Genomic DNA, 18,785 nt, shown 5'->3' with positions numbered 1-18,785 from the left:
ATATGAAGATCTCCTCCCTTGTAACCGACTTTGTGTAACTCTAGCCCCCTCCGATGTCTATATAAACCGGAGGGTTTAGTCCGTAGGACAACAACAATCATACCATAGGCTAGCTTCTAGGGTTTAGCCTCTACGATCTCGTGGTAGATCAACTCTTGTAACACTCATATCATCAAGATCAATCAAGCAGGAAGTAGGGTATTACCTCCATCGAGAGGGCCCAAACTTGGGTAAACATCGTGTCCCCCGCCTCCTGTTACCATCCGCCTTAGACGCACAGTTCGGGACCCCCTACCCGAGATCCGCCGGTTTTGACACCGACAAGCATCAAGTGTTGATGGTTAACAAGACCACTAGTTTCAAGCAAAAGGGCAAAGGAAGGAAGGGGAACTTCAAGAAGAAAAGCAAGCAAGTTTCTGCTCCCGGGAAGAGGCCCAAGTCTGGACCTAAGACTGAAACTGATTGCTTCTACTGCAAATGGACTGGTCACTGGAAGCGGAACTGCCCCAAGTATTTGGCAGATAAGAAGGATGGCAAAGTGAAAGGTATATTTGATATACATGTTATTGATGTATACCTTAATAATGCTCGTAGTAGCGCCTAGGTATTTGATACTGGTTCTGTTGCTCATATTTGCAACACGAAGCAGGGGCTACGGATTAAATGAAGATTGGCTAAGGACGAGGTGACAATGCGCGTCGGAAATAGTTCCAAGGTCGATGTGATCGCCGTCGGCACGCTACCTCTACATCTACCTTCAGGATTAGTTTTAGACCTGAATAATTGTTATTTGGTGCCAGCGTTGAGCAAGAACATTATATCTGAATCTTGTTTGATTTGAGACGATTATTCATTTAAATTAGAGAATAATGGTTGTTCTATTTATATGAGTAATATCTTTTATCGTCATGCACCCTTGATGAGTGGCCTAATCTTGTTGAATCTCGATCATGGTGATAGACATATTCATAATATTGATGCCAAAAGATGCAAAGTTAATAATGATAGTACAACTTATTTGTGGCACTGCCGTTTAGGTCATATTGGTGTAAAGCGCATGAAGAAACTCCATGCTGATGGACTTTTGGAATCACTTTATTATGAATCACTTGATGATTGCGAACCATGCCTCATGGGCAAGATGACTAAGACTTTATTCTCCGGAGCAATGGAGCGAGCCACTGACTTATTGGAAATAGTACATAATGATGTATGCAGTCCGATGAGTATTGAGGCTCGCGGCGGGTGTCGTTATTTTCTGACCTTCACAGATGATTTGAGCAGACATGGGTATATCTACTTAATGAAACATAAGTCTGAAACATTTGAAAAGTTCAAAGAATTACAGAGTGAAGTAGAAAATCATTGTAAAAAGAAAATAAAGTTTCTACGATCATATGCGGAGGTGAATATTAGAGTTACGAGTTTGGTCTTCATTTGAAATAATGTGGAATATTTTCGCAACTCACGCCACCTGGAATACCACAGCGTAATGGTGTGTCTGAACGTCGTAATCATACTTTATTAGATATGGTGCGATCTATGATGTCTCTTACTGATTTACCACTATCATTTTGGCGTTATGCATTAGAGACAGCTGCATTCACATTAAAAAGGGCACCATCTAAATCCGTTGAGACGACATCGTATGAAATGTGGTTTGTCTAGAAACCTAAGCTGTCATTTCTTAAAGTTTGGGGTTGCGATGCTTATGTGAAAAAGCTTCAGCTAGATAAGATCGAACCCAAATTGGAGAAGTGCGTCTTCATAGGATACCCAAAAGAAACTATTGGGTACATCTTCTATCACAGATCCGAAGGCAAGATATTTGTTGCTAAGAATGGATCCTTTCTAGAGAAGGAGTTTTCTTGAAAGAAATGAGTGGGACGAAATTAGAACTTGATGAGGTAGCTGTACCTTCTCTCGAATTGGAAAGTTGTTCATCGTAGAAATCAGTTCGAGTGATGCCTACACCAATTAGTGAGGAAGTTAATGATGATGATCATGAAACTTCAGATCAAGTTACTACCGAACCTCGTAGGTCAATCAGACTACATTCCACACCAGAGTGGTACGGTAATCCTGTTTTGGAAGTCAAGTTACTAGACCATGACAAACCTACAAACTATGAGGAAGCGATGATGAGCCCAGATTCCGTAAAATGGCTTGAGGCCATGAAATCTGAGATGGGATCCATGTATGAGAACAAAGTATGGACTTTGGTTGACTTGCCCGATGATAGGTAAGCCATAGAGAATAAATGGATCTTCAAGACGAAGACTAATGCTGATGGTAATGTTACTGTCTACAAAGCTCGACTTGTTGCGAAAGGTTTTCTACAAGTTCAAGGAGTTGACTATGATGAGACCTTCTCACCCGTAGTGATGCTTAAGTATGTGTGACGCCCCGAGACCATTGCGCCAGGTGTCTCCCAGTTATTCGCTGTTGTTGCCTTGTCATTTGCTTGTGTGTTGCATCTTATCATGTCATCATGTGCATTGCATTATCATGTTTTCAAAACTTGCATCTGTCTCGGTCTCCCAGTTCCTTCCGTTGTCCGTTCTGAGCCCAGACACACTTGCACGCGCCCGCGGCACGTCCGAAATATTATTTTATAAGTGGCTAGAAAATGTTCTCGGAATGGGATGAAAGTTGGTGTGCGGTGTTGTTTTGTTGTCAGCAGGCCGCCTGCCAAGTTTCATCGCATTCGGAGTCTGTTTGTCGCCCCAACGGATAACTATAGCGACAATATAGTCGGTCAGATCATGGGACGTTTTCGGTCTCCGGAAGCTGCTGCCGGATCCCTCTCTCTCTCTCTCTCTTCTCTCCCGCAGTCCTGGGCCTTCTACACAGTCACAACCAGCCCACGTAGGCCTACCTATTCGCCCTGTCGATCGGATCCATCGATCGCGATCCGAGGGTCCAAAAACCCCCAAAACCCACCTAAACCCTAGCCCCTTCCTATTTAAGAAGCCACCCTTGCCATTTTGGGCATCCCTAGCCCCTAAACCTACCCCTCCTAGCCTCCTCCCACCTCCAGCCGGTGCATCTTACTCGAAATCCGTGCCCCAACCCGCAGCCACCGCCTCCCACCTCAATTTCCGGCACCGGCCACCCCTCCATCGCCACTTGGCGTGCCCTAGGTGGTCAGCCGCCACCTGAGTGCCACCCTCCACCACTCCTACGCTGCCACATCGCCCCTGCCTCCCTCCTCCTCCCGCAGGGCCCGCTGAAGCCCATCTCAGGCCCGCCCCGGGCCGATCTAGGCCCGAGGCGCCCGCGTCCTGCACCGCCGCGCGCCCGCTCATCCGCTCGTAGCACCGCCCAATTGGCTGGCCTGAGCCGCCGTCGCCCGCTACACCAGCTCCTCCGCGCCTCCGCAAACCTTGTCGCGGTCCCGCACCGACGAGCGCCACCGGATCCGCAACCAGGTGCCACCTTCGTTTCCCCTAGTGTTCGCCCTGCTCCTGTCTGTCTCTCTCTCTTGTAACCGCTATCTCTCTCTCCGTGGCCAGGGAGCCGACCTACCGTCGTCGCTTGTCGCCGGCCCCGGTGGCGCCGTCATCCGGCCAGATCCGGTGCCCGGGGGCCGGATCTACCCATTCCCGTCGTCAGCTGGTCCCCTGCCCGCCACCTGCCGTCGTCCCCTCGCCGGAGTCCGCCGATCGCCGCCACATTGGCCTTCCTCTGCTTCCCGCTCGCCCATGCCCGTTGACCATGCCATGCCTCTTCGCCTTGGGCCATTTCTGCTGCACCACGCCAAGCCCACCTCCAGATCCGGCCTCGCCGTCCTGGGCCATGGCCCGCTATGTGAGCAGCTGCCCAAGATTCCCCTATGTACTATCGGGCCAGCTACTTTCAGCCCGATGTGTTTTTTTCCTGTTGCTGCGAATTTAGCTAATTTCCAGAGACTGCAGTTTTTGAAGAAAACCCCTCCATGTTCATGCATATAATAACTTCAGAACCGTGCATCGGTTTAAAACAAACTTTATATGTAAAATGCTTAGTTTTTTGTCTAGTTTCATAATATGCCACATTCATCAATGCTTAAAATGTTTAAGATGCCGTTTGGTTAAATTTGCTCCTATGCCTTGTTGAAATGCTTTAATTCATAACTTAATAACCGTAGCTCCAAACCTAACAAACTTTATATGTAAATGGGGTAGAAAGATGCCTAGTTTAACATGGTGGCTTTACTTTGCATGTTTAACAACTCTAAAATATGGTTTAGGGCAGAACAGTAGCAAATTCTTAATTTGCACATGAGGAGTTTCCGGACTTGTTGTTTGTTGTTCCGGCCTCATTTAAACTTGCATAGATAGGTAGTTTTCATTTGCTTCACCCCTTGCCATGTTAATCAACATTTAATATTGTTGGGTACATAAACGAGATTGAACTAAATAACTTGTCGTGGTGTTTCGTCAATATGCAACGGAGTTGCATATTGAGCTCCACTTAATTTGTAGGATTGCTTGTGCACTTTGCCATGCCATGCTTCATTCAACCAGACATGCATCATACTTGATTGTGCATCATGCCATGTTCATGTGGTGGTTGTTTACTATGTGGTTTGCTTCTTTCCGGTGCTGCTTCTTCGGGTTGGTTCCGTTAACGTCGCGTTGGTGAGGACCCGTTTGACTACGTCCGTTTGTCTTCTTCATGGACTCATTCTTCTTCCTTGCGGGATTTTAGGCCAGATGACCATACCCTCGAAATCACTTCTATCTTTACTTGCTAGTTGCTTGCTCTTTTGCTATGCCCATGCCGCGATACCTACCACTTGATTATCATGCCTCTCATATTGTTGAGCCAAGCCTCTAACCCACCATGTCCTAGCAAACCATTGTTTGGCTATGTTACCGCTTTGCTCAGCCCCTCTTATAGCGTTGCTAGTTGCAGGTGAAGATTGGAGTTTGTTCCTTGTTGGAACATGGATATTTTGTTGGGATATCACAATATCTCTTATTTAATTAATGCATCTATATACTTGGTAATGGGTGGAAGGCTCGGCCTTATGCCTCGTGTTTTGTTCCACTCTTGCCGCCCTAGTTTCCGTCATATCGGTGTTATATTCCCAGATTTTGCGTCCCTTACACGGTTGGGTTATAATGGGAACCCCTTGACAGTTCACTTTGAATAAAACTCCTCCAGCAAGGCCCAACCTTAGTTTTACCATTCGCCAGCTAGCCTTTTCTTTTCCCTTGGGAGTCGCGCTCCTGAGGGTCATCATTATTTTAACCCCTCGGGCCAGTGCTCCTCTGAGTGTTGGTCCAACCTGTGAGCCGCCGGTGGCCACCAGGGGCAACTCTGGGTTGGCCTACCAGAAGTTTGGACAATCTGAGTGTGCCCTGAGAACGAGATATGTGCAGCTCCTATCGGGATTTGTCGGCACATTCGGGTGGCTTTGCTGGACTTGTTTTACCATTGTCGAGGATGTCTTGCAACCGGGATGCCGAGTCTGATCGGATTGTCTTGGGAGAAGGAATATCCTTCGTTGACCGTGAGAGCTTGTGATGGGCTAAGTTGGGACACCCCTGCAGGGATTGATCTTTCGAAAGCCATGCCCGTGGATATGGGCGGATGGGAATTTGTTAATGTCCGGTTGTAGAAAACCTGAAGTTGACCTTATTTAAAATACATCAACCGCATGTGTTACCGTGATGGTCTCTTCTCGGCGGGGTCCGGGAAGTGAACACGGTGTTGGAGTAATGCTTGACGTAGGTTGTTCTAGGATCAGTTCTTGATCATAGTTGTTCGACCGTGCTTTTGCCTTCTCTTCTCGCTCTCTTTTGCGTATGTTAGCCACCATATATGCTAGTCGCTTGCTGCAGCTCCACCTCATACCTTTTACCCTTCCTATAAGCTTAAATAGTCTTGATCGCGAGGGTGTGAGATTGCTGAGTCCCCGTGACTCACAGGTACTTCCAAAACCAGCTTGCAGGTGCCGATGAGACTGTGCAGATGACGCAACCAAGCTCAAGGAGGAGCTCGATGAAGATCTTATCTTTGTGTTGTTTCATTCTAGTTGTTCAGTAGTGGAGCCCAGTCGGGACGATCGGGGATCTGTGTAGCATTTGGGGTAGTCTTCTTTGATTGTATCTGGATGATGTAATTGAAGGAAATATGCCCTAGAGGCAATAATAAAGTTATTATTTATTTCCTTATATCATTATAAATGTTTATTATTCATGCTAGAATTGTATTAACCGGAAACATGATACATGTGTGAATACATAGACAAAGAGAGTGTCACTAGTATGCCTCTACTTGACTAGCTCGTTGATCAAAGATGGTTATGTTTCCTAGCCATAGACAAAGAGTTGTCATTTGATTAACGGGATCACATCATTAGGAGAATGATGTGATTGACTTGACCCATTCTGTTAGCATAGCACTTGATTGTTTAGTTTATTGCTATTGCTTCCTTCATGAATTATACATGTTCCTATGACTATGAGATTATGCAACTCCCGTTTACCGGAGGAACACTTTGTGTGCTACCAAACGTCACAACGTAACTGGGTGATTATAAAGGAGCTCTACAGGTGTCTCCGAAGGTACATATTGGGTTGGCGTATTTCGATATTAGGATTTGTCACTCCAATTGTCGGAGACATATCTCTGGGACCACTCGGTAATGCACATCACTATAAGCCTTGCAAGCATTGCAACTAATGAGTTAGTTGCGGGATGATGTATTACAGAACAAGTAAAGAGACTTGCCAGTAACGAGATTGAACTAGGTATTGAGATACCGACGATCGAATCTCGGGCAAGTAACATACCGATGACAAAGGGAACAACGTATGTTGTTATGCGGTCTCACCGATAAAGATCTTCATAGAATATGTGGGAGCCAATATGAGCATCCAGGTTCCGCTATTGGTTATTGACCGGAGACGTGTCTCGGTCATGTCTACATTGTTCTCGAACCCGTAGGGTCCGCACGCTTAAAGTTTCGATGATAGTTATATTATGAGTTTATGAGTTTTGATGTACCGAAGGAGTTCAGAGTCCCGGATGAGATCGGGGACATGACGAGGAGTCTCAAAATGGTCGAGACATAAACATCGATATTTTGGATGACTATATTCGGATATCGGAAAGGTTCCGAGTGATTCAGGTATTTTTCGGAGTACCGGAGAGTTACGGGAATACGTATTGGGCCTTATTGGGCCATACGGGAAAGAAGGAAAAGGGCCTCAAGGGTGGCCACACCCCTCCCCTTCGTCTATCCGAATTGGACTAGGAGGGGGGCGCCCCCTTCCTTCCTTCTCCTTTTCCCTTCCCTTTCCTTCCCTCCTACTCCTACTACTTGGAAGGGCTCCTAGTTCTACTAGGAAAGGGGGAATCCTACTCCCGGTGGGAGTAGGACTCCCCTAGGGCGCGCCATAGAGAGGGCCGGCCCCTCCCCTCCTCCACTCCTTTATATACGTGGCCAGGGGCACCCCAAAGACACACAAGTTGATCTTCGTGATCGTTCTCTTAGCCGTGTGCGGTGCCCCCCTCCACCATAATCCTCGATAATATTGTAGCGGTGCTTAGGCAAAGCCCTGCGATGGTAGAACATCAAGATCGTCACCATGCCGTCATGCTGATGGAACTCTTCCCCGACACCTTGATGGATCGGAGTCCGGGGATCGTCATCGAGCTAAACGTGTGCTAGAACTCGGAGGTGCCGTAGTTTCGGTGCTTGATCGGTCGGGCCGTGAAGACGTACGACTACATCAACCGCATTGTTATAACACTTCCGCTTCCGGTCTACGAGGGTACATAGACAACACTCTCCCCTCTCGTTGCTGTGCATCACCATGATCTTGCGTGTGCGTAGGAAAATTTTGAAATTACTACGTTCCCCAACAGTGGCATCCGAGCCCAGGTTTTATGCGTTGATGTAATATGCACGAGTAGAACACAAGTGAGTTGTGGGCGATATAAGTCATACTGCTTACCAGCATGTCACACTTTGGTTCAGCGGTATTGTTGGATGAAGCGGCCCGGACCGACATTACGCGTACGCTTACGCGAGACTGGTTCTACCGACGTGCTTTGCACACAGGTGGCTGGCAGGTGTCAGTTTCTCCAACTTTAGTTGAACCGAGTGTGGCTACTCCCGGTCCTTGCGAAGGTTAAAACAACACCAACTTGACAAACTATCGTTGTGGTTTTGATGCGTAGGTAAAAATGGTTCTTGCTAAAGCCCGTAGCAGGCACGTAGAACTTGCAACAACAAAGTAGAGGATGTCTAACTTGTTTTTGCAGGGCATGTTGTGATGTGATATGGTCAAGACGTTATGAGATATAAGTTGTTGTATGAGATGATCATGTTTTATTGAAGTTATCGGCAACTAGCAAAAGCCTTATGGTTATCTCTCTATTGCATAAGATGCAAGCGCCAAATAATTGCTTTACTTTATCGCTATGCGATAGCAATAGTTGCAAGAGCAATTGTTGCCGAGACAACCATGTGACGACACATTGATATAGATCAAGATGATGGAGATCATGGTGTCATGCCGGTGACGATGGAGATCATGACGATGCTTTGGAGATGGAGATCAAAGGCACAAGATGATGATGGCCATATCATGTCACATATTTTGATTGCATGTGATGTTTATCTTTTATGCATCTTATCTTACTTTAATTAACGGTAGCATTATAAGATGATCTCTCACTAAATTTCAAGATAAAAGTGTTATCCCTGAGTATGCACCGTTGCCAAAGTTCGTCGTGCCCAGACACCACGTTATGATCGGGTGTGATAAGCTCTACGTCCATCTACAATGGGTGCAAGCTAGTTTTGCACACACGGAATACTCAGGTTAAACTTGACGAGCCTAGCATATGCAGATATGGCCTCGGAACACTGGAGACCGAAAGGTCGAGCGTGAATCATATAGTAGATATGATCAACATATTGATGTTCACCATTGAAAGCTACTCCATTTCACGTGATGATCGGTTATGGTTTAGTTGATTTGGATCACGTGATCACTTAGAAGATTAGGGGGATGTCTTTCTAAGTGGGAGTTCTTAAGTAATATGATTAATTGAACTTTAATTTATCATGAACTTAGTCCTGGTAGTATTAGCATATCTATGTTGTAGATCAATAGCTCGTGATGTTGCTCCCAGTTTATTGTGTTCCTAGAGAAAAATTATGTTGAAAAATGTTAGTAGCAATGATGCGGATTGGATCCGTGATCTGAGGATTATCCTCATTGCTGCACAGAAGAATTATGTCCCTAATGCACCGCTAGGTGACAGACCTATTGCAGGAGCAAATGCAGACGTTATGAACATTTGGCTAGCTCAATATGATGACTACTTGATAGTTTAGTGCACCATGCTTAAACGGCTTAGAATCGGGACTTCAAAGACGTTTTGAACGTCATGGACCATATGAGATGTTCCAGGAGTTGAAGTTAATATTTCAAGCAAATACCCGAGTTGAGAGATATGAAGTCTCCAACAAGTTCTATAGCTAAAAGATGGAGGAGAATAGCTCAAGCAGTGAGCATGTGCTAAGATTGTCTGGGTACTACAATCGCTTGAATCAAGTGGGAGTTAATCTTCCAGATAAGATAGTGATTGACAGAATTCTCTAGCCACCATCACCAAGTTAGTAGAACTTCGTGATGAACTATGATATGCAAGGAATAACGGAAACGATTCCCAAGCTCTTAGTAATGCTGAAATCAACGAAGGTAGAAATCAAGAAAAATATCAAGTGTTGATGGTAGACAAGACCACTAGTTTCAAGAAAAGGGCAAAGGGAAGAAGGGGAACTTCAAGAAGAACGGCAAGCAAGTTGCTGCTCAAGTGAAGAAGCCCAAGTCTGGTCCTAAGCCTGAGACTAAGTGCTTCTACTGCAAAGGGACTGGTCACTGGAAGCGGAACTGCCCCAAGTATTTGGCGGATAAGAAGGATGGCAAAGTGAACAAAGGTATATTGGATATACGAATTATTGATGTGTATTTTACTCATGTTCGTAGCAACCCCCCGGTATTTGATATTGGTTCAGTTGCTAAGAGTAGTAACTCGAAACGGGAGTTGCAGAATGAACAGAGACTAGTTAAGGGTGAAGTGACGATGTGTGTTGGAAGTGGTTCCAAGATTGATATGATCATCATCGCACACTCCCTATACTTTCGGGATTAGTGTTGAACCTAAATAAGTGTTATTTGGTGTTTGCATTGAGCATGAATATGATTTGATCATGTTTATTGCAATACGGTTATTCATTTAAGTAAGAGAATAAATTGTTGTTCTATTTACATATATGGTTACACACCCAATGAAAATGGTTCGTTGGATCTCGATCGTAGTGATACACATATTCATAATATTGAAACCAAAAGATGCAAAGTTAATAATGATAGTGCAACTTATTTGTGGCACCGCCGTTTAGGTCATATTGGTGTAAAGCGCATGAAGAAACTCCATGCTGATGGACTTTTGGAATCACTTGATTATGAATCACTTGATGCTTGCGAACCATGCCTCATGGGCAAGATGACTATGACTCCGTTCTCCGGAACAATAGAGCGAGCAACTGACTTATTGGAAATAATACATACTGATGTATGCGGTCCGATGAGTGTTAAGGCTCACGGCAAGTATCGTTATTTTCTGACCTTCACAGATGGTTTGAGCAGATATGGGTATATCTATTTAATGAAACACAAGTCTGAAACATTTGAAAAGTTCAAAGAATTTCAGAGTGAAGTGGAGAATCATCGTAACAAGAAAATAAAACTTTCTATGATATGATCGCAGAGGTAAAATATTTGAGTTAAGAGTTTGGCCTTCAGTTAAAACAATGTGAAATAGTTTCACTACTCACGCCACCTGGAACACCACAGTGTAATGGTGTGTCCGAACGTCATAACCGTACTTTATTAGATATGGTGCGATCTATGATGTCTCTTACCGATCTACCACTATCGTTTGGGGGTTATGCATTAGAGACAGCTGCATTCACGTTAAATAGGGCACCATCTAAATCCGTTGAGACGACACCGTATGAACTATGGTTTGGCAAGAAACCTAAGCTGTCGTTTCTTAAAGTTTGAGGTTGCAATGCTTATGTGAAAAAGTTTCAACCTGATAAGCTCAAACCCAAATCGGAGAAGTGCGTCTTCATAGGATACCCAAAAGAAAATGTTGGGTACACCTTCTATCACAGATCCGAAGGCAAGATATTCGTTGCTGAGAATGGATCCTTTCTAGAGAAGGAGTTTCTCTCGAAAGAAGTGAGTGGGAGGAAAGTAGAACTTGATGAGGTAACTGTACCTGCTCCCTTATTGGAAAGTAGTTCACCACAGAAATATGTTCCTGTGACTACTACACCAATTAGTGAGGAAGCTAATGATGATGATCATGTAACTTCAGATCAAGTTGCTATTGAACCTTGTAGGTAAACCAGAGTGAGATCCGCAACAGAGTGGTACGGTAATCCTGTTCTGGGGGTCATGTTACTTGACCATGACGAGCCTACGAAATATGAGGAAGCGATGATGAGCCCAGATTCCGCAAAATGGCTTGAGGCCATGAAATCTGAGATGAGATCCATGTATGAGAACAAAGTATGGATTGACTTGCCCATTTATCGGCGAGCCATTGATATTAAATGGATCTTCAAGAGGAAGACGGACGCTGATAGTAGTGTCACTATCTACAAAAGCTAGAATCGTCGCAAAAAGGTTTTCGACAAGTTCAAGGTGTTGACTACGATGAGATTTCCTCACTCGTATCTATGCTTAAGTTTGTCCGAATCATGTTAGCAATTGCCACATTTTATGAAATCTGGCAAGTGGATAAACAAAACTGCATTCCTTAATAAATTTATTAAAGAAGAGTTGTATATGATGCAACAAGAAAGTTTTGTCAATCCTAAAGGTGCTAACAAAATATGCAAGCTCCAACGATCCATCTTTGGACTGGTGCAAGCATCTCGGAGTTGGAATATACATTTTGATAAGTTGATCAAAGCATATAGTTTTATACAGACTTGCAGTGAAGCCTGTATTTACAAGAAAGTGAGTGGGAGCACTACAACATTTCTGATAAGTATATGTGAATAACATATTGTTGATCGGAGATAATGTAGAATTATTCTGCAAAGCATAAAGGAGTGTTTGAAAGGAGTTTTTCAAAGAAAGACCTCGGTGAAGCTGCTTACATATTGAGCATCAAGATCTATAGAGATAGATCAAGACGCTTGATAAGTTTTTCAATGAGTACATACCTTGACAAGATTTTGAAGTAGTTCAAAATGGAATACTCAAAGAAAGAGTTCTTGCCTGTGTTACAAGGTGTGAAGTTGAGTAAGACTCAAAACCCGACCACGGCAGAAGATAGAGAGAGAATGAAAGTCATTCCCTATGCCTTGGCCATAGGTTCTATAAAATATGCCATGCTGTGTACTAGATCTATTGTATACCCTACACTATTTTTGGCAAGGGAGTACAATAGTGATCTAGGAGTAGATCACTGGACATCGGTCAAATTATCCTTAGTGGAATAAGGATATGTTTCTCGATTATGGAGGTGACAAAAAGGTTCATCATAAAGGGTTACGTCGATGGAAATTTTAACACTGGTCTAGATGACTCTAGATCTCAATCTGGATACATATTGAAAGTGGGAGCAATTAGCTAGAATAGCTTCGTGCAGAGCATTGTTGACATAGAAATTTGCAAAATACTTATGGATCTGAATGTGGCAGACCCGTTGACTAAACTTCTCTCACAAGCAAAACATGATCACACCTTAGTAATCTTTGGGTGTTAATCACATAGCGATGTGAACTAGATTATTGACTCTAGTAAACCCTTTGGGTGTTGGTCACATGACGATGTGAACTATGGGTGTTAATCACATGGTGATGTGAACTATTGGTGTTAAATCACATGGCGATGTGAACTAGATTATTGACTCTAGTGCAAGTGGGAGACTGAAGGAAATATGCCCTAGAGGCAATAATAAAGTTATTATTTATTTCCTTATATCATGATAAATGTTTATTATTCATGCTAGAATTGTATTAACCGGAAACAAGATACATGTGTGAATACATAGACAAACAGAGTGTCACTAGTATGCCTCTACTTGACTAGCTCGTTGATCAAAGATGCTTATGTTTCCTAGCCATAGACAAAGAGTTGTCATTTGATTAACGGGATCACATCATTAGGAGAATGATGTGATTGACTTGACCCGTTCCGTTACCATAGCACTTGATCGTTTAGTTTATTGCTATTGCTTCCTTCATGACTTATACATGTTCCTATGACTATGAGATTATGCAACTCCCGTTTACCGGAGGAACACTTTGTGTGCTACCAAATGTCACAACGTAACTGGGTGATTATAAAGGAGCTCTACAGGTGTCTCCGAAGGTAAATGTTGGGTTGGCGTATTTCGATATTAGGATTTGTCAGTCCGATTGTCGAAGAGGTATCTCTAGGCCCACACGATAATGCACATCACTATAAGCCTTGCAAGCATTGCAACTAATGAGTTAGTTGCGGGATGATGTATTACGGAACGAGTAAAGAGACTTGCCGGTAACGAGATTGAACTAGGTATTGAGATGCCGACGATCGAATCTCAGGCAAGTAACATACCGATGACAAAGGGAACGACGTATGTTGTTATGCTATTGGTTATTAACCAGAGACGTGTCTCGATCATGTCTACATTGTTCTCGAACCCGCAGGGTCTGCATGAAGGTTTCGATGACAGTTATATTATGAGTTTATGAGTTTTGATGTACCGAAGGAGTTCGGAGTTCCGGATGAGATCGGGGACATGACGAGGAGTCTTGAAATGGTCGAGACGTAAAGATCGATATATTGGACGACTATATTCGGACATCGGAAAGGTTCCGAAAGATTCAGGTATTTTTCGGAGTACCGGAGAGTTACGGGAATACGTATTGGGCCTTATTGGGCCATACGGGAAAGAAGGAAAAGGGCCTCAAGGGTGGCCGCACCCCTCCCCTTGGTCTGGTCTGAATTGGACTAGGGAGGGGGGCGCCCCCTTCCTTCCTTCTCCTTTTCCCTTCCCTTTCCTTCCCTCCTACTCCTACTACTTGGAAGGGCTCCTAGTTCTACTAGGAAAGGGGGAATCCTACTCCCGGTGGGAGTAAGACTCCCTTAGGGCGCGCCATAGAGAGGGCCGGCCCCTCCCCTCCTCCACTCCTTTATATACGTGGCCAAGGGGCACCCCAAAGACACACAAGTTGATCTTTGTGATCGTTCTCTTAGCCGTGTGCGGTGCCCCCCTCCACCATAATCCTCGATAATATTGTAGCGGTGCTTAGGCGAAGCCCTGCGATGGTAGAACATCAAGATCGTCACCATGCCGTCGTGCTGACGGAACTCTTCCCCGACACTTTGCTGGATGGGAGTCCGGGGATCGTCATCGAGCTGAACGTGTGCTAGAACTCGGAGGTGCCGTAGTTTCGGTGCTTGATCGGTCGGGCCATGAAGACGTAAGACTACATCAACCGCGTTGTTATAACGCTTCCGCTTCCGGTCTACGAGGGTACGTAGACAACACTCTCCCCTCTCGTTGTTGTGCATCACCATGATCTTGCGTGTGCGTAGGAAAATTTTGAAGAAATTACTACGTTCCCCAACAGTAATGCTTTATTCATGTATTGTGTGAAGTGGCGATTGTAAGCCAACTATGTATCTCTTTCCCTTATGTATTACATGTGTTGTGTGAAGATTACCTCACTTGCGAAATTGCTTTCGATGTGCTTATGCCTCTAAGTCGTGCTTCGACACGTGGGAGATATAGCCGCATCGAGGGCGTTACAAGTTGGTAATTAGAGCCTTCCCCGACCTTAGGAGCCCCCTGATTGATCGAATCGCTGGCGTTGTTGAGTCTAGAAAAATGTTTTGAGTCATTTAGGATTATATATATCGGAGAGTAGGATTCTTTTTAGTCCTCAGTCCCTTCATCACTCGGGTATCTTGGAATCGTTCTGATGGTTTTGTGACGAGAACATTGTTCTTGGTGCCTCCTGACATTTAGGTGTTCGGGCAGTGTCCTGGGGAGTTGAGCTCCGAAGTGTTGTCGTCACAATTTTATCGTTGCAGTTCTGGAATACCTGAGTTTCGCCGACATCGAAAATCTCTTTTATGCAGTTGTTGGTGAGATAACCTCGACGCCACCTAGTACTGGGGTGGGAGTTCGGGAGTATTGCCATAACTCATATAACGGATGCTTTTCGAAGGTTGAGGTAAACTATTTCCGAAGGTTTCTTGGTTATGTGTTGAAGGATGGATACAGTTGGATGTAGGATTTGCTAGTTTTGGGTGAGATATTATGCTTCCCCTGTATCCCCAACACCTGATTGCATAACCGGAAAGTTTCAGGAGTTTATAAGTGGGATTTCAAGTAGCTCTTAGGATATCTTTCCGACAGATGTATGATATGAAATTGGGGTTCGACGTCTAGTAGTCCGCCTATTCACGGTTGGTTTTATAGTGGTCTCGTCGTGTCTTAAAGAGTCCTTGGCTATGCCGACTTGGGGACGCTTCGTATGTCATGTGCACTGCCTTGTACATGATGGTGCTATACGATCGAGCCCGTGTGGGACCCACCATGAAAACTTCGGACGAAATCTCTATCATATCTTTGTTCCAGCTTATTTTGCAAGCCAATCCTTTGTTTTGTTTGAGTTGTGGTATTCGAGTTGCTTCGAAGTCAAGTGTTGAGTCCATACCTTTCCTAAGTGGTGTTCTCATGTTCCTATGTGATACTAATCCTTCTTGATCATCGAGATTGTCATGTCAATCCTTTTCAACCAGCGTGTTTCTCTTCAAGTGGATCCGATCTTTCAACATTCGCAAGATCAATTATCAGTTCTTCTCAACGGTGTTTGTTTCATCCGTCTCCAAGTTGCCTTTGTTTTTTTTCCCCCCCCCCCCCCCCTTTTTTTTTTTTAGGACTAAGATTCCTTATTCAACTATCCATTTTATTGATGGGAAGCCTCTCCATTCATTTTTCGTCAATGTTCTTACCCAGTGGTTTTCATGAAGATGCTCTACTAGTACATCATCCTTCATTCTTTTCTTCTCTAGTGGATTCAATTCAAGCTTTGTTGATCATATCCTTTCCTCATTTCAAATGCCTTCTCATACCGGTGCACCTCATAATAATTCACTTCTCGCTATTCATTTGTTCTGAAGTGCTCAACATATCTCAAAAGGCTCATCTTGTCATTCAAGATCCGTTCAACCTATTTTGAGGTTGTTATCTCATTCAAGCCATTTTATTCAACCGGTGCTTTCCCTCTTTTAAATCGTTCTACGGTGTCTCTTTTGAGTGGGCCCTAACCCACAGGTCTTTTCCCAGGATCTTACCTGACTCTTCTAATTTTCCCGGAGCTATCCTCAAATTTCTTATCGAAGTTTGACGTAAGAATGATTTATCATCATTCAAATGCCTTCTCCAAGATCTTTCACATTCTTTTCATCGTTGGCTCAACCTTCCCAATTTTCATTCCGGAGTGCCTCAAATATTCTCAGTGGTGGTTCTCGTCATCATTCTCAACATTTGAAGACCGAAGAAGAGTTTTACCTCCATATCTTATCCGTTCTCTCAGAGATTCGTGGTTCTAGTTCGAGGCTATCCTCTCATAATTGTTTTGATTGTGAGAATTCTTTTCACCTATCGGGAGCAATTCAGGAGTCTTCTCAGTTTGTTTATCCGGAGTCCATCAATTCAGGTTTATTCATTCTCAGCTTTCAGTTATCATTCTCCAATCTTACTGGTGCATCATTCAAATATTCTCTATTAAGTTCGTGATCTATTCGTCCTCTTGTATCTAAATTGTCTCAAGTATTTTCGACAATTTCACAATTCTTACCCGGTGTTTTCTTTATCTTTTCTTCATAAATTTTCAGTTCTTACGGTGGTTCTTCCAAGATTTTTGTCTTCCGTCATTTATCATATCAATTTATTCGTTGTTTCAACCCGACCGGTGATTCGTAGAAGACTTTCTCAAGTTTTTGCTATATCTATCTTAATCCTTTCTACGGGAATAAGTAGTATGCCAAATCCGTTGCTTGCCATCAATTTAAATTGGTGAACGATGAGCATAACATAATTCTTATTCTTGATTCACCCAAATGATTAATTCTTTATTCCGGAGGCTCATCATTTCAATCGTTTTCATCTTCTCTTTTTCCCGGAGCTCCTACCTTTTTCAATTATTTCACCAAGGAGATTCATTTAAATCATTACAAGGTTTCACCTTGTGTTTTCAACTCCTCTTTCTTTTCGTCATTCTTTTGTACCGGAGTTCTTCATGGAGATTCTACATGTTGGTCCATCAAGGATTTAAATTCCTTCTTGAAGTGTTCATCAAGATTCTTTTCAGAGGAGCTCGAACATTCTTCATCTCGCAATCCGGAGTGCAATTCTTTCGACCGTATCTTTAGAGGTGGTATTATGTCATTCTTGATAATTTGAGTTCATGTCCCATGATTCACATGTTGTTAAGAATGAGATACTTTAAATCCATCAATCTCGTCGTTTGAGTTATCTTGGGTAATATTTCACCTAAAGTCTTCCCTAAGGATTGTTGCTATCTATGTTGCTTATAAATGACCCAAGTTTTTCATTTATCCTCCCGGTGAAATAAGTTCTCGTCTCCTTGTTGATATCAATCCAATCTATTTGTTTTTCGTTAGTGGCAGAATTTTCACCTCAGTTTTGAGATGTTTTTCCATAAGCCCACAACAAGTTTATTCGTTTCGTTGTTGATTTCCCAACAACTCTGTTCAATCCTTCTTTTTAAGGATGCTCTCTCAAATTCATTTGAGGTAGAACATGTTGTTTTTCTTCTCCCTTCTTTTCATTGCATTCTTTCATTTCTTTCAGAGGCATTGTGATGATGCTCTCTTGACTCATCATCTCGTATTGTGAAAATCATGTTCTTTCCTTTGCTTATCCATTCAACTGGAGTGTCGTGTTTTCACTCAAGTATCTTCTCATCTTGTCAAGTTCATGATTCTTATTATTTCCATTACAGTCGGAGTGCTGTCCAAATTATATAATTCTTATTCCTTCTCTATCTTGTTTTAACCAGAGTGTTGTGTCTATCATTCCTCTTCTAATCGGACTCTCATCCAAGTGCTTTCTTTTTGCCAAGCTCATATTCCTTACCTCCTTTCTCCAACCGGAGTGTTGTCGTAATTGATCTTTATCATTCCTTGTACATCTCGTTTCAACCGGAGTACTTTCTTGTACTTCTAGTCCATCAAAACCCTTTTCTTATGTCTTTCAAACTACAAGGTTCTAGTAATGTTCCTTGTTCCTCTTGTCTAACGGAGTGTTTCAACTTTGTTCATCTTCATTGTATTCTTTCTTTCAATTTGTTTAACCTTGCAAGGTTCTTTGGTTTCACTCGTTTGTCAAAGAAGAAACTTTAGTTTTACCTGTTCTCTTCCTATTCTGCTTCCCTCCGGTGCCATCCTAGATCTCGGGACGAGATCCTCTCGTAGTGGTGGAGTGTTGTGACGCCCCAAGACCGTTGCGCCAGGTGTCTCCCAGTTATTCGTTGTTGTTGCCTTGTAATTTGCTTGCGTGTTGCATCTTATCATGTCATCATGTGCATTGCATCATCATGTTTTCAAAACTTGCATCTGTCCCGGTCTCCCAGTTCCTTCCGTTGTCCGTTCTGAGCCCAGACACACTTGCACGCGCTCGCGGCATGTCCGAAATATTATTTTATAAGTGGCCAGAAAATTTTCTCGGAA

This window comes from Triticum urartu, chromosome 4, assembly GCF_003073215.2.
Source record: "Triticum urartu cultivar G1812 chromosome 4, Tu2.1, whole genome shotgun sequence".
NCBI lineage: Eukaryota > Viridiplantae > Streptophyta > Magnoliopsida > Poales > Poaceae > Triticum > Triticum urartu.
This window is presented reverse-complemented; position numbering follows the sequence as displayed.